We start from the raw sequence: 17,427 nt of genomic DNA, 5'->3' as shown, positions 1-17,427 counted from the left end.
AATAATAGTTAAAATCAACTAGAATTTTGAAGGGATTGATTAATAGTTGAAATATTTCAACGTAATCCCTGGGTGTGCCAGTTCATGGTTGAATTTACCTTTTTTTATCTACTCATATTGAATTATAAATTCCTTATTCAACGGCTTTTGAGCAATTAATAGTATCTATTAACAAACAGCGTGAGTTATGATAACTCACTGCTATCAATCACTATAATAAATAGGAAAAGATGGCTGTGTGCTTCTATACTTCTGTGCTTCTATTCGATTGGCCGAAAAGGAACATCCCATTATTGTTTTTGAGGGGAGGAAGGTCACATTGATAATTTTGACGTTTGAAGGTAATTTTCGGGGTTTGCCAATAAAGTTCATTCTCTATTCTTGTATTTTAGTATTTAGATATTGTTATAGTCGAAGATAAAAATAGTATTCAACTTGCGGTAATGGTCGTAACTCGTGAGTTTTGACCTACATTACCGCTCGTTGAATAATATACTATTTTGAGAGAAATTGTTTCAGTAAATAAATGTTTTATATTCAAGCCAATGAAAAACTATACTGAGTTCCGTAAATAATGTAAATAGGAGACATCTATATTCTCTCGAATTTCCACGACCTGAAGGTTGAAGAATTAATTTACGACAGAACCAATTTCTGTCGTTTACTTGAAGAAGATCGGGTCTCATGTTTTATTGGAACGCCCAGAAAACGCGTCGGCAACGAACAAGCTGTGAAGCACATGTTGCATATAGAAGGATGTGGAATACTGCATAAGCTTATTTTGCGGTCTGAATTTGCTTCGAGAAAGTAGGAATTCTGGAACGATTTCCGAAAATTTTGTTCGATTGAGATAATCACAAAATTTTGCATGAAGATCCCTTTCACTAACTTCTGTTTCTCATAAGTTCAACACTGGTTTTACGCACTTACAAACTAAACTAAAATATACGTACCTTCAGTGCAATTGCAACGTTGATGGTTCCTTGCATATCCTTCAATGGTATATACATCTCTGTCATAAAGGGTTTTCTAAAAAGAATTTTCATTTTGAATATCATCTGCCTCTGAGTAGCTGTCACCTTTGAAGCTGTCATCTTTTGACATTTGACAAAGTAAAAATTTACACTATTACTATAAAAGGAACGATTGCTGAGGTAGTCCATAGAATCGACAAAAACCAAGGTTTTCAATTCATCGTCGAAGTTAGAAATTAATGATTCTTTATGGTTGTCATTGCAATATATTGAATTCGACGACGTTCATTTTCAACAAGACGGCCAGACGTGCCACATGAGCAACGAAACAATCGTAATTTTGCAAGAAAATTATTATTTCTCGAAGAAGGCATCACAATTGGCCAAAGAGATATGGTGATTAAACATCTAAAGAATTTTTTAGGAGCACGGTGAAAGATGAAATATCTGACAATGCTCTATAATCAATTAAAAACTGGCTTTCGTGTAGTTATCGAGGACATACAGGCGCACATATGCAAAATGGAAAAATTCTTTTTTTAAACAAGACCATCAGGGGGATACGAAACACTTCAATTATCAATGAAATGTTCAGACAACAGTGAAGCAATAAGTCATAATAAACAACAGACATACGAGTACAGATTAAAGCATAACATCAGTGAAGTGTGTAAATTGCGACAATTTTCTGCACTGTCTGACGTCTGAGATAGCAAAAACATCGTCTCCAATTTACGTTCGCCGAACAAAGCAAACTCAACGATATCCTAAAAAGCCGTTACATCCATCTATATCAATTCCTAACGCGCTCGAAGTGAAACGCATCGGCTACATATATGAGAGACGAAGGAAATAACGATGACGAGGGGCAGGCAGCAGCAGAACCCAAAAAACCAAACCCGGGCGATTTATCAGTCCCAACAATGGACATCAAGCTCGAACATTTTTCAGGATCCCAGCGGCAAATGGGCCACCATTGAAACCTGTAGGCTTCAACCTCCCTTTCCGCCCAAGAGAACCGCCTATCGAAAGCTTAATCTCGTACCGCGTATCCCCGAACGGGAGGCACTGGCGGCTCGTGGGATGCGGACACGCCAATAATTTTGCTCAGTCCTTGAAATCTTAGAGAGACTTATAAATTCAATAATGCACTGATGTAAAGCCAGAAGCTTGTAACGTTACAATTGCTCATGAGACTCTAAAGACTGATTTCTAGGGGTGGCTTGGCTCATACCCAGGTTTTTACAGATTCAATCAAATTAAAATATACAAAGTTCGATCCTTTTCACTCTAAACAAATAATATTGAAATAAAAACTTAACTTAAATCGGTTTTCAATGAATTACTGTGCTATTAGGATGGATCCTCTTCTGTAAATTATTTTCAGCCTTTTAAACACCAGATCTTTGCAGGAAGCTATAGTACTCCAATTCCCATTCAGCGAAATTGATGTAATAACGCTAGGTATTACGCAGGTATTCTCTCAGTTTCAGGAACTAACCTGGTTTAGCGTACGTACTATTCCAACTTCTATATCTCAAGGAAGTACTTCTTGATTTTTCTCAATCACAAGAGAGGTTTCTGTTGTTCCAATCCCAAGGAAGATGCTTTGGAAAAATGAACAACGATATAAGAATATGTCCCTCTCGGATTTCTAACCAAGAGATTATAAAGAAATCATTACATTTATCATAAGATAAACCTGAGAATGAGTTCAACTGAAATTATTTGACACAAAAAGAATTCTACCAAACCTGAAATACGTTTCTACAAGATGGATGACTCTAAAAAAAACTACTGTTTCAAATTTAATCAATTCGTCCTGTGAGATTATTACTTGTTGATTGCTAACATTCATGTCAACACTCACCGAGAATCCCGACACAAATCTCGGGGATAAATTAAATTTTAAATTCCAAATTTAGCTAGTGATAACTGGAATCAAAAACAAGTTTAGTATCTTTCCTAAAGTCCCGATAATTATTGAAAATCTTTAAGAAAATTCTGTCCGTTTCCTTCTCTGGACACGCGCATCCGCATCCCGACCAATGGCATACGATAAATTGTCAAATTACCGCGTCTTTGAAAATTCCAGTAGCGTAACATGAATTGAAGCGAGCAAAATCATTGCAAGCTTTTGAGCGCCAATTGCAATTGTTGAATACAGAACTGTAAAGAGGGATTTGTGGTCTCCAAAAGAACTGTAAATAATCAAGGGGGCAATAGGAGTATAAATAAAGAACGCCTCTTACCGATTCAAAGCTGTTCGCCAATCTATTCGGTTAGGGAAAAATGTATTTCGAATTTTTCGCCATATTTCAATGCTTCATAAAATGAGTTACAAATATCTTATTCAAGTCGAATGTGCGCTGTTCTGTTGTCCACGAGAATCCAACTGTATAATGATCCTCTTGTAGACGCCAACGTTGAGGTCAAATTTCTACCCCCAAACCTATTGGCCATATCCAGGAACAGGTGGTAGTCACTTGGTGCCAGGCTTGGATTGAAGGGGGATGCATAAGAGATTTCCATAGAATACCTTGGATCTTCTGGAGCGTCATCAAAGATGTGTGTGTGGCCTGGCGTTCTCCTGAGAAAACACTTTCCTATTCACCAATGCTGGCCGTTTCTGATCTATCACCAGCTTCAAACCGTCGATTCGTTCGGTTCGAAATAGAGCACAGAGCACAGAATTGCGAATTTGACCATAAGGAGCAACCGATAAGAAAGTATTTCCTGACAATCCCACCAAACATACGCAACACCTTGTAGCCCTAAATTTTGGGCTGCTTTGTTGGCTTTCACTCACGATCTCTGTTGCTTAATATTGTCCTAAGTGACCCATTTTTCATCTTTAGTTACCATATTTTTCAGAAATGGGTCGATTTTTCGAAATTCAACAGTGATTCGCAGAATGAAAATCGATCCATGAATTTTTTTGCGTCCAAACTTGTTGAAACCAAACATCGATCTTTTTTTCAATCAAACCTCCTGCTGGTGGTTCAAAAAGGTTTTTTGATCGATGTATCTGGAGAAACTCGCGAATTGAGTGAAATATTGTATTTCTGATATGTTTTGATTTCCGAGCGCTTCATGTCAAATTTGGTAGTTCATGTTGGACAGTGAATTAGACATATGCTTCAACTTTCTATGTTTATTACTCTGAGGATGTGACCAATAACGAACAAGATATACTCAGTTGGAGAAAAAGGCCGCGAAATACGAAAAAACCCTTTCCCCAACCTAATATCTATAATAGCCTCTTCGGCTACAGAAACCAGGAGCCGCCACTGATCACAACAGTCCACGAGGTTCTCGCCAAATCCACGCTAATAGAAATCCGATACCCTCATGAAATCGACCCCGACGTAAATAACCGATCGAAGGGCGACGAAAACTGTTAGTTTATCTCCTTTTGGCGCGGTTGTGCGCTTCGTGATTTCTGCAAATATTGCGGCTCTGACGAGCCGTGATGTGTTTTTATGCCGCTGAGGAAGTTATGAGGTCGGAGGCTGGTTGTTTGGTTTGGAACCTCCCGGACTGCGATAAACAAGGTGGTAGGCCGAGCAAACCACGGTGATGGGATTTGGGAAAAGGAGATTTCGAGGATTTTATATGGGATGGGTTTCCTGTAGGAGGGGATTTACCGGGTTTGTTCGGGATATTAGGGAATATCGAATCAGGGCCTTACTTTAGTAGGCTGTGTTGAGAGAAGGACAATTTTCAAGACGTCTTTGATATCACTAGAAGCGAATTAATATTGGAATAACTCGTCGTCACATTGTCTGTAATATTCTAAGTTTAGAGCCGTATATGATCTCAAACGAAAACGTTCCACAATATGACGACGAATTTGTATCAGGTGTATAACTTTGTTTCTCTATTTCAGTATCGTAATGAGATCACTACAGTTCTAAAAACAGTGAACTCATGAACATGAACTCATTACAGCATCGTTATCAAGTTATATTTTTTGTTTTGTGGTTGTCTCTACTGCCTTCCAATCCTATCAAATTTCAACAAACGTCTATAATTTTCAACATAATGTATAATTTGGATAAAGTTAAATGATTTGCAGCATTATTCGCAATTTCTCTTAATTCAGGTGGTGTTAAATCGATTTCGTCACACATAATTCATTAATTTAATGAGTAATTTTAAATCATTTGAAAATTCAAAACGTACGATTCAAATTCAAATAACGTAATCTGTCAATTTTCGTAACAGTCACACCAACTGCCAATATACAATACAAAAGTCACTAGGATGTAAAGTTTGAATTTTTCATTGAATTTCGACAATATTTCACAAAGCTTGACTGAAATAGAGAAAACATCGACTAATACTCGTTGCAGAAGGCAATTCCAACACTCTTGCCTTCGAAAACTCGCTTCTTCGTCGCTCGTTTTCCAATTTCGCATTCGTGTTGGAATAGGAGCCAATTCTGCAACTTGTTTTAAAATATACTATTCCGCCGTTTTGCTATTTTCCGTCAAAATAAATAGATCGTAGATGTCATACAATAAGCTTAGGTATTTGTTAACATAACGCCATCGAAATATTAATCGATTCGTGTCTGCACCATAAAGTTATTCTCGATTAAACATGTCAGCTTGACGTCGCCGACCAGCATGGTGGTGGATGAGAGAAGGTTTTCGAAGATGTAGAATTGGAGGCGTTACTTGATCAAGACTTGTGTCAAACGCAACAAGAATTGGCGGGATCATTGGGAGTGACACAACAAGCCATTTCAAAACGCCTGAAAGTCATGGGAATGATTCAGAAACAAGGAAATTGGGTGCCGTTCGAGTTGAAGCTGAGATATGATGAACGGCGTTTGCTTGTGAACAGATGCTGGCAAGGCAAAGGCGGAATGTATTTCTGCATCGCATTGTGACTGGAGACGAAAAATAGGATCATTACGATAATCCCAAGCGCAGAATATCACGGCCTGGCTGACAAGCACTTCCGGTTCTATGAAAAAGTGAAAAATTGTATCGATTCGTGGATCGCTTCAAAAGATGACCAGTTTTTTCAACGCGGAATCCGTAGACTGCCTGTAAGAAGGGAGAAATTAATTTCCAGCGATGGAATCATAAATAAATAACCAGTTTTTTGCAATAAAGCCTCGAATTTCGGAAAAAAAACGGCGGAAACAAAGTTGTACGCCTATGTAGTTAAATTCAAGAATGTCTGACCGGCCAGCTGTAACCCCTGTAATTTCCGAGTGAAATGAACTAGAGAACTGGAATTTTCAGGGTTGGTTCGAATGCCACAGTTAAGTTAAAAATTTTGTTTTTGTGTTGATTCCAGAACTCTATTCTTGATCGACATATACAGTACACTTGGATGTGAATTACAATTCCAAGCGTCCGTCGTGCAAAATTTCGATATTATGATATTAATAAAACCATAGAAAATTGGATATATTTGAGATGTATTTAATGTAAACATTGAAATCATTCTTCAGCAATATTTCACTGAAAAAATTAAACAAAAAGGTGTAAAATTGTACCAACCGTAAGGACAAAACTATTGAAAGGGGCAAAAATTCATTATTTTCCGAAAAAAAAAGTATCTCGAGAACGGTAGGACTTTTATAATGGGAATTTTGTCATAGGAGGTCGTATATCCTTTGATCTACATTCTCCCTAGGTTTGACGTGGTCTTTACGGACACCCTGTTTAAGTTTTGTTGAATTATTTTCACGTCTACAATACGCTCCTGGAGTTTGGCCCGTTACTCCCGACTCACCCTGTAGAAGTGCTCTTCCAGAGAGTAAATACTTGATTAAGAGACCCCTGTTTATCTTTCATCTGATCAACTTGTACAGAATCTTCAATAACGCAGTAAAATCTACCTTTTCTTGCCGATACGAGAAACATTAGACATCTCAACATATAATGTTTCTTTCATATCGTTTTCAATTCGCCACCTTCATCGTCAGCTAGGGATTGCAAATGGAATGGAGGTGGGGGTGAGGGGTGGTTTGGAAGTGAGAAACCAATACCTTCCATCCAACAACGTGAATGAATATTGCATTCGAAGATGGTATCTGTTCGGCTACGTTTCTAAAAATATCCATTGTTTGAGATAATCGTTCCTAGATTTCGTCTCCTGATATCCATCCGTTTGGAAATCGTTTTGGATTGTTCGGTTTCCGATATTCTCTTCCTGTTTGCTTTCTGTAATAAATGCCTTTCGATTATGTTCGTTGTATGACAAAGAACTGCTGCATATTTAATACTTTGTTGGATCTACTGATGTAGATGATATGACTTCAATTATTGTTGGATTTTGTCATGTAATAATGGAATACTTCTCCAAGGCGTAATGTTACATTACACTAAAAACTTTTTATGCTGGTAACCTTGAATAAATATCGAAGTTCATCTTCAGGCTTCTGAAGGTGAACTTAGCTCAACTTGGAATTGCGGGGTTACACAATGTATCCTCATATGGTTTATATCCAATTTTCTTGATAGTAAAAACGTAGGAAGTATAAAACTTGTTTCAATTCAACTATGCTTTTTTGGCATATGAGAATCCTGTTCCTTTCCATATCAGGATGTGTGCCATGTGTGTATAGCATCGACTGTTGGGTCACTTATGATATAAAAGGAAACATTTTTTTCATTGAAAGTTATGAGGAATTCAATTCTTCACATATAATACTTGTAGGATCCAGTTATTGTTCCCTGTAAATAATTGAGATGGTCAACCGGATGCTTGGAGACCTATTAGTTTCTTCTAGTGTCGAGGGCATGACAGTTTCAATGAATTTACAGGGAACGAGTTGTGAATCTTGAAAAGATTTACTGGGGGATTGTGAAAGTTCGAAGACAATACGGTCGTACCAGATGTGTTACATCTGTGTATCAGGTTCTAGTCCTCCGAGAATATTCGATTTCCAGGAATCCGCGAAGATCTTTGTGGGTGGTATGGCAAAACTCTTATTGGACTAGGGGATGGTACTTTCCCTAAGGGTGTGGTCAAGCCGAGAGAAGGGAGGTCGATATTCGAGACAGGGTAAGTTCCAATCGGCAGAGACACAGTTCAACTTAAGCCGAAGACGGGTACAGTTCAAATCAAAGACGCAGAGAGTACAGTTCAAATAATTAAGCCGAAGACGGGTAAAGTTCAAGGCAAGTCTAAAACGAGTCAAGTTCGGTCGGTCAACTTGAGACGTAAGACGAAAAGAAGTTTCGCGGACTAGATTAAGACGAGTCGCGAACAAGTTAAAGACGAGACGACCGTAAACTTGAAGTACGACAAAGACGTGATAATCGTCTGTTTGGTGCGCTTTATGAGCTTGTGGAATCATTGGTAATTACTTCTTCAAAAACGATAATGGCCAGAACGTTACAGTCAATGGTGATCGGTTTAGAGCCATGATTACTAACTTTTTCATTCCATGATGTCCAGGAGCTGTGGTTCCAACAAGACGGCGCAACATGTCACACAGCTCGTGCCACAATCGATTTATTGAAAGACACGTTTGGTGACCGCCTAATTTCACGTTTTGGACCTGTGAATTGGCCTCCAAGATCTTGTGATTTAACACCGCTAGACTACTTTCTGTGGGGCTATGTAAAGTCATTGGTCTATGCGGATAAGCCACAAACCTTGACCTTTTGGAAGACAACATTCGCCGTGTCATTGCCGATATACGGCCACAAATGTTGAGAAAAGTCATCGAAAATTGGACGTTCATATTGGACTACATCCGGGCCAGCCGTGGCGGTCATATGCCAGAAATCATTTTTAAAATGTAATGCCACAAGATTATCTTGCGGATAAATACAATTCATGTAAATCGAATAATCCATCGTTGTTTTATTGCAATTTAAAGTTCTATAGCTCTAAGAAAACACCTTTCATTTTTTTTCTCTGTCAACTTCAATAAAGACATATTATAAATGTGTTATCTTGTTGTTACCTGAAATGTATACGCAAAAAGACAACCACTTTGCTTTCCTCATTGTCATTTCTTCAACTGCTTGTTGATTTCTTTCATATGATTCGATGCATTACATCTCATACCTTGAGATCTGCATCAACGAATTCGAAAGCTTGAAAATAAGTCCTCAATGTTTTTAGACGAACAATAGAATTGTCCGTCTCTGACAAGTTGATTACACCCGTTTTTCAACCTGTCAAAACCTCCAATGGCCTCAGATCTTGGAGATCCTCCAAACGAGTATCCGATATTCAATTTGGAACTCATGAATCTCGAGTATTTCACCAGACCGAAGGTGTCATCGGATAACGTCAAATATATCGGTTTCCAATTTACGTTCGTCTCCATTCTTTGCTCAACATTCGCCACTTTTCAACCCAAGGAAACGAGGTCCTCTTTCTCAGTGTATAAATGAGGATCAGCAGTTGCTGGGATATATAGAGGAAATGGACCGATTATCTTTTGTAATCCATCTGGCTTTGTGCAAGAATCGGACTGTGTGCTGTTAGATCCGGTTCTATGTTCGAGATAACTGATAGTTGGAGTTGGGATTGCATCGACCTAGTTTGACAGGGAGTTTGTCCTTCATACGTTATAGACGCCAGGATTTATTGACTTTGTTGTTTGAGATCCTTCGAAGTTGTCAAAGTGTTATAATAAGGATTACTTGTGGTAGTGATTCGTCAATCACAAACAATATTGGATGGAATTCAAATTGATTATAAGTTGTGTTGTTTTCGAATATGAATGCTGGCCAATATTTTAATGGACTTGACCTAGAATTTCCTGAACTGATAAAAATTATTTCGAATAATAAACGCTGCAACAAAAAAAGGTACCTAGATATAGAGAAGAACAATCACTGAAAGCCCTTTATCTACTCTTTTTCTCTGAGTAGAATTTAAAGCTGAATGCATAATCTGAGAACCAGAGGAAATTCATCGAAATGAATATTGGAACAGATATACAAATTACGGGTGGATATTCTGAGTGTAAGTATGTAAGGAATAATTTGAAACATCCTTAAACTTCTTATAAAGGGTGTTTTTTCTCGAGGTATATAACTTCAAACTGGCATTACTGTTCAAGATGGAGACCGATTTAACAGCTGTTAAGTGCTTTATTCTCAGTTTGGTTTGGCAATTCATCATGAATAGACTCACGCCTGAAAAATGCTTGCAATTAGTGCAATTTTGTTTTGAAAATAATAGTTCTGTGCGGAATATGTATCGCGCACTACATCCATTTTATTTTGTTTAGCGATGAAGCGCACTTCTGGTTGAATGGCTACGTCAACAAACAAAACTGCCGCATTTGGAGTGAAGCTAATCCTCAAGTGTATGTCGAAACACCGTTACATTCAGAAAAACTGACTGTTTGGTGCGCTTTATGGGCTGGTGGAATCATTGGTGCGTACTTTTTCAAAAAAGATGATGTCCAGAACGTTACAGTCAATGGTGATCGGTATAGAGCCATGATTACTACTTTTTTCGTTCCTGAATTGAACAACCATGATGTCCAGGAGCTGTGGTTCCAACAAGACGGCGCAACATGTCATACAGCTCGTGCCTCAATCGATTTATTGAAAGACACGATTGGTGACCGCCTAATTTCACGTTTTGGACCTGTGAAATGACCAAGATCTTGTGATTTAACACCGCTAGACTACTTTCTGTGGGCCTATGTAAAGTAATTGGTTTATGCGGATAAGCCACAAACCTTGACAATTTGGAAGACAACATTTGCCGTGTTATTGCCGATATACGGCCACAAATGTTGGAAAAAGTAATCGAAAATTGGACGTCCAGATTGGACTACATCTGAGCCAGCCGTGTTGGTCATATTCCAGAAATCATATTTAAAATGTAATGCCACAAGATTATCTTGCGAACCAATAAAATTCATGTCAATCGAATAATCTATCGTTGTTCTATTGCAATTTAAAGTTCTATAGCTCTAAAATGAAACACCCTTTACATGCAGTGCTGGCAATTCTCTATCTAAAAATGGAATATCAAAATGCATAATGCCGAAAGTCAAATGAAGAATTAAAATGATTTTCTGTGTCCTTCCACAAACAGTGAAAGTCCAACAAGAAACAAGATTAAAGTACATCCACTTCCTCTGAAACTATTCGTCTCTAGTTCTGCATCTAATTGTAGTAAGCCTTTCTTGAGAGTCTTCTGCGGAGTGAGAATTGAAGGGTTTGAATGAATCATCGATCAACATGGTCGAATTATGATTATGACGTCATCTTCAAAACATCCCAAAATGAAAATATGACAAAACCTACATCATTCTCGGTTCAGTGGTGACTCAGATTTTCAGATAATATAGACCGAATCATTTCAAACACACCTACATATACCCCCCTTTCATCAAAACAATTTTGGAAAGAGAATTATTCAAATAACAGCATCTACTATCTTTATTAACTAATGGAATTTTATCTCTGTTTTTGCTGAGCTGCGAGAGCTGTAATGCCATAAAATGTCAGGTAGAGGGTGAATAGTAGATTATACGAGTATACCAACGAAATAGGTGCGTTTGTAGCTCGAGAGAGAATCTCGAGGGCCCTACAAAGCACTCAGGTAAAAAGCATTCCCGTGGTGTTTGAACTATTCTTAGCACGACCCGATTGTGCCCATACCGACGATTTTAATTTGAGAAAATCTAAAAAGAATATGAATCAATTGTCAATATGACATTTCGAAAGAACGAACAAAAAATCTGGATAGCATACAAAACTAAGTTCACTGTTAAACGAGGGATTGCTTTTCCTCAGTGGTTGTCGTAAGTTTTTTCTCTATAAGTCTACCCGGTCTACCATAGTAAAACACATGTTTTTGGCAGAATTCGATTTTATTATTCAACATAGTTGCCTTCGAGGGCGATACAGCGATTATAGCGATCTCTCAACTTTTCGATACCATTTTTGTGATAATATTTGTCTTTCGCTTCAATATAGGCCTCAATTTCAGCGATTACTTCTTCATTTGCGCTAAATTTCTGTGAGCATTCTTTTGAGGTCTGAGAACAGGAAAAAGTCGCTGGGGGTCAGATCTGGCGGATACAGTGAATGCAGAAGCAATTCGAAGCCCAATTCATGCCATTTTGCCTTTTTTTTCATTGATTTGTGACACGGCGCATTGTCTTGATGAAACAGCACCTTTTTTTTCTTCAAATGGGTACGTTTTTTAACGATTTCATCTTTTAAACAATCCAATAACGCAATATGATAATTGCTGTTGATGATCTGGCCCTTTTGAAGGTAAACAATGAATATTAGACCTTGCGCATCGCAAAATACTGATGCCATAACCTTGACAGCTGACTGTTTTTTCATTGCTCTGGATTCGGTTCATCGTGTGCAATCCACTCAGTTGATTCTCGATTGGATGCCGGAGTTAAATTATGATCGACGCAAAAATTCAGGTTTAGTGCACTTGAACTGCTTTAAACACTTCTCAGAATCATTAACACGTTGTTGCTTTTGATCGATTGTGAGCTCGGGCGGTACCCATTTTGCACACAGCTTTCTCATGTACAAATATTCTTGAATGATATGATGTACACGTTCAGATGATATCATCACAATGTCTGCTGTCTCGATCAACTTCACTTAACGGTCATTCAAAATTATTTTGTGAACTTTTTTGATTTTTTCGTCGATGACAGCCTTTTTGGGCCTTCACTGTGTTGACCGTTTTCGGTGCTCATTTTACCAAGTTTGAACTTAGCATTCCAATCAATGATGGTTGATTTTCCTGGTGCAGATCCTGGCAACTCTTCATCAAGCCAAGATTTTTCTTCAACATTTTCCATCTTTTTTCAAATAACAAAAGTAGCTACACTCACAATGCAATATCTCACAAACTAATGGTCGGACTGCTGTCAAATTTTGACACGTATCGTTTGAAGGTTGGTACTAACTAAAAATCATATGGATTTGATACTAGCACCGCCATCTTTGCATCATATCGGGGCCTTTCCAATTGGCCTAATACTTTTAAAGTTGTTGACAAAACAACACACAGTGATTTGATTGAAAAATTGAGCCATTTTCAAACGTTATTGCAGCGTGTTTTTTCCATGATTAAATTGTAAAACATATGTGTAGGGTTTTTTATCGTTGTCTAGGGGTTATAAAAAAAGGCCGCCGGAACTTAACTATTGTTTATTTACACTATGTACAATTTCACGTCAATTGAATGTACAGCCACTGAACTTTCGTCTATCGAAGTTATTTTGTTTCGTATAATTCTTAATCGTCTAATTGTCTGATTATTCGAGTAGATCCGTCTATATCTAACGCCGCATTATCTAACTAGCTGCGTCTAATATATTTTACGTCGAATCATATGCGTCTATCACGTCGAATTCTTACTATGTCCGTCTATTCTCTAACGTCGAATACCACCCTCGTTTGTATGTATCGTACTCCAGTCTCAGTCTTAAGTCTCAATGTACCTCTTCCCCTTACGTCTCCCCATATCCAATAAACTGCATGGTCCACCGTTTTAGGATCGATCGTGTAATGTTCGTATAGTCAAGTCAGTAGCGTATTATTCAGTTGGGTGTTAAGAATTCGGATCCCACATACGTATCACTAATGACATAAGAAATGTCAAAAAATAATACACAGTGTTGCCATTAGGGCGAATTGAATTGTGCCATAATATCACAATAAATAGCTATTTACTTTCTACTATTTCAGTAAAGTCCTACATTCAAGTATAGAACCCTCACAAATATTCAAATTCCATACCAAATTATCCCACTCCAATAACTTCCTTCCTTCGTAAAGAAAATAATTCCTGGCGTTTGTCCTGTTCGCAGAATCAGCTTTCTGTCGAAGTAGGTCGATGCAATCCTGACTGCAACTATCGTATGTCTCAGAATGAACTTGAAATCGGATCCAATAACACACGGTCCGATTCCAGCACAAAGCCAAAAGGATTACAAAGGATAATCGTACTGTTTCCTCTCTACTTCACATCAACTATAGCTGATCCTCGTTTATATTCCTTAGGAAAATTTCTCGTATTCTCGGATGGAACACAGTTAGTGTTTCGTGAAGGAGTCGGATAAATTATATCGAATAAGGAGATGTCAGGTCTTTTTGTGAAAATAAACTGCAAGTTAAAATTTAGGCATATAAAATTAATTTGGGTTTTACTTTTTAAATTTTTTTATCAGAATGATAAGATCTTGGAGTAAAAGTGAAATATTTATAAACAGGGTAAGAACTATTCAGAGGGGCACTACAGGGATCTCAAAAGCCGTTGAAAATACAGGGTGGCTTAAATTAAAGAAAAAAGTTGCGTTATTTAGGGATGAGTGCTCGGATGAGTGTTTTGGGGTGAACAGATCTGAAATATCTCCAATGGTTCCCGAGATATCTCGGAAGAACTAAAATCGAGATTTTCTTTTCTTCTATATAACTCATTCGTTTATGGAGATAACTTCTCGAAATTCGGTTTGTAGCCATTATCCAATATGGAGATTCTAATAGTGTCGTCCGATTTTTTCTGTTTTCCATTGTTTCAGAGACGCTATAGTCATTTTTTTCTTATGGAAGCCATTCGATTTTCCTTTCTATTTCATGTTTAAGTAGTAGGCTAGTGCTAGAATTGTCTTATAACTCGTTAATTCTGTGATGTACCCAGTTAGGGTAGGTTAGGTTCCATCACTTAATTTCTGTAAAAACCTATGTCCTGTTTGATAAGTAACGTCCTACATAATAATGCTGATACCAGCACTCTACATATACAACTGGCAACGTCTTCAGAAATTGTTCTACTTATTTTTTATAACTGAAGTGATGGTTTCACTTAAAAAGTGTCAACAAAGTTATTCGACAATTTTTATATTTATTGAAATGCAGTGATAGAACTCTTCAAATAGAATGGTTAGGTAAAGTTAGGTTAGAACCCTTCAAATAGAATCAACATGATAAATGATTCACGTATTAGGCTGGAGCCAGAATTGTCGAATAACTTTGTTGACAGTTATGTGAAATCATCACTTCAGTTTTTTTAAATTATGTAGAATAATTTCTACAGACATTGCCAGTTGTACGCTATGTAGAGTGTTGGTATCAGCATTATGTAATTAATAGGACGTTATACTTATCAACAGAATATAGCTTTTTACAAAATCAAGTGATAGTTCCACAGAACAACTGAACAAAGTAACAAGTTATCCAACAATTATGGCACCAGCCAATTCTTCTTCTTCAACAGCCTGTCTGCATCCACTCCTGGACATAGGCCTCCCCTTGAATTCTCCAATTTTCTTCATCTTGAGCCAACTGGTGCCAACATGGTCCGATCTTTGATTCAATAATCTAACCAGCGTTTTGGTGGTCTTCCTACACTTCGCTTATGTTCTCGTGGTCTCCAATGTACAACTTTCTTAGTCAATCGATCATTACATCTTCTACCTTCGTTCTTCTCCTGATCTCTTCATTTCGAATATGGTCTTCCAAGGATATCCCTAACATAGCCCTATTACCTAACCAGCCTGTTACCTAATCAAAAAATATTTTATTAAATTAATATCTTAATTTAAGCCTAGGTCTTGTATATTCCACTTTAGTCCTCGGTGGATGTAGATGATAGATGTAGATGATATATTGTTGAATTAATAATTTTTTTCATCGCCTCATAAGGAGAACCAATATGGAGTCTATAAAAAAAAAATACTATCGGTTCTCTGAAACAATGGAAAACAGAAAAAATCTAACGGCACTATTAGAATCTCTATATTGGATAATGACTACAAACCGAATTCCGTGAAGATATTCCAGAAACAGAAGAGTTATACAGAAAAAAAAAATCTTAGTTTCTTGTTTTTTCGAGATATCTCGAGAACCATTGGTGATATTTTCGATCTGTTAAAAGCAACACACTTTTTGTAATTCAAGCCACCCTGAATTTCTATTGGTTTTGATATCTCTGTAGTCTGTAGTGTCCCTCTAAATAGTTCCAACCCTGTATATTAAGAGTTCCCATCGAAAAATGGAGTCGAAAAACTCAATATCTTCGAAACGGTAACTTTTTTGAAAAACTGATTACAGGATGCTTGTCAAGGGCTCTTGAAATTTTTTGCTCCGAGTCTTGGAGTTCTTGAGATGCTTTCTGTGAGCATAGAGTTTGGGACTCCCTGTACTGTCCCTATCTTTCTAATTGGGAAATCGTCGTCACCTCCGTTTGACTTTGGGCCTTCTTGATGCATTTCTTACTAACACAATGATATCACAACCTGAGTTACCGACTTGGCAACACTCAATATCTTTAGTTATCCAGAAATATGAATCGTACAAAAAGAATCTCGAACCTTAAGTAACGGAGAAATTTAATTTCGGGTCTTTCGATATTGCAATCTTCAATTCTTTTCCACCGGAAGTTCACTAAGTTCTCCCTAATCCAACATCCATTTATAACGCCTTTAATTTAATATAGGACTACAAAAGAACCGACTTTACACCCATCGATAATTTCAATTCCACCGGTGAAAAGTCATAAATCAAAGTTACGGAGAACTTCATCAATTTCCAAGAACGGTTTCAACTTTCCTTTCATTCGCGAACAATATCTCTGGAACACAGAATTAGATACGCATTTGATGGTTATAATTTCTATGCTCTCTCCGAGTCTACCGTTCATAATTATCAGGGTGATTTATGGAAGGGATCGTGGTTCGATTTTCGTTGGGCGAAGAGTGTCAAGAACAGTGGCGTGCTTTTCATGAAAGCTAGAGAACAATGAGAATATTTCGATATTTTGTTCCTTTTTACCAAACTTCACTGCTGTAGGTAGGTGTCCAAACCTTGAACGCTGTCTTAGGTTTTTGTCGGGTCGTTTTCGAGCGTTTGAAATTCTCTCTGTGAGGATTACGATGTTTCATCCCGAGATCACTGGAGGAATCTTGAGTTCAAGTGATCTCTTCCTAACACACCATTCTCTTCATCATGGAGGGGTGCCTCTGCTGTAATGTGGCAGGTTATATATAGCCGCCGGAGCCGCATTAGAGTGTGACGCGAAGCCTATAACGCCATCTCTTGTACATGCACAGAGAGAGTCACTACAGGATAAGTGTACGCTGGCATAACGTAGCTTCCATCACCCAATGGATTTTCGAGTTATACTCCTATACTCGTGTCACAATCGAAAATTTTAAAACATAGTTTCCTCTGATTGTACATATATAATTCTCTGCTTTACGATTCCCAAGAAAATGTTGTACTACTTGAAAAAATGAACACCTAGCATTCGATTCAGGGCTTTCATTGATGTGCTGAATTGTGGATCTTTGATAAGTTGCCTTATTTGAGAAACATCAATTATACAGGTTTTAGTTTTTTCTTGCTCACTGAAAATTTACCTGACAAGTATCCAAAACAACTTTCATCCTGATTGTAAGCTTTCAAAAATTGCTTCTTCAACCCCTTACTATACTAAATATTGCTTGTCGATTGTGTTTTGTCTT

General features: G+C 37.6%; 1 protein-coding gene across 2 annotated transcripts in view; it reads left to right on the top strand.

Moving 5' to 3' along the window:
* The window catches only part of LOC123688854 (inactive dipeptidyl peptidase 10), a 114,938-nt gene that overhangs the window by 18,536 nt on the left and 78,975 nt on the right, over window positions 1–17,427 (top strand). The window lies entirely within an intron of this gene.

Source organism: Harmonia axyridis, chromosome 1, assembly GCF_914767665.1.
Source record: "Harmonia axyridis chromosome 1, icHarAxyr1.1, whole genome shotgun sequence".
NCBI lineage: Eukaryota > Metazoa > Arthropoda > Insecta > Coleoptera > Coccinellidae > Harmonia > Harmonia axyridis.
Note: the sequence above shows the minus strand (reverse complement) of the source record. Positions and strands in the feature narration are given on the sequence as shown.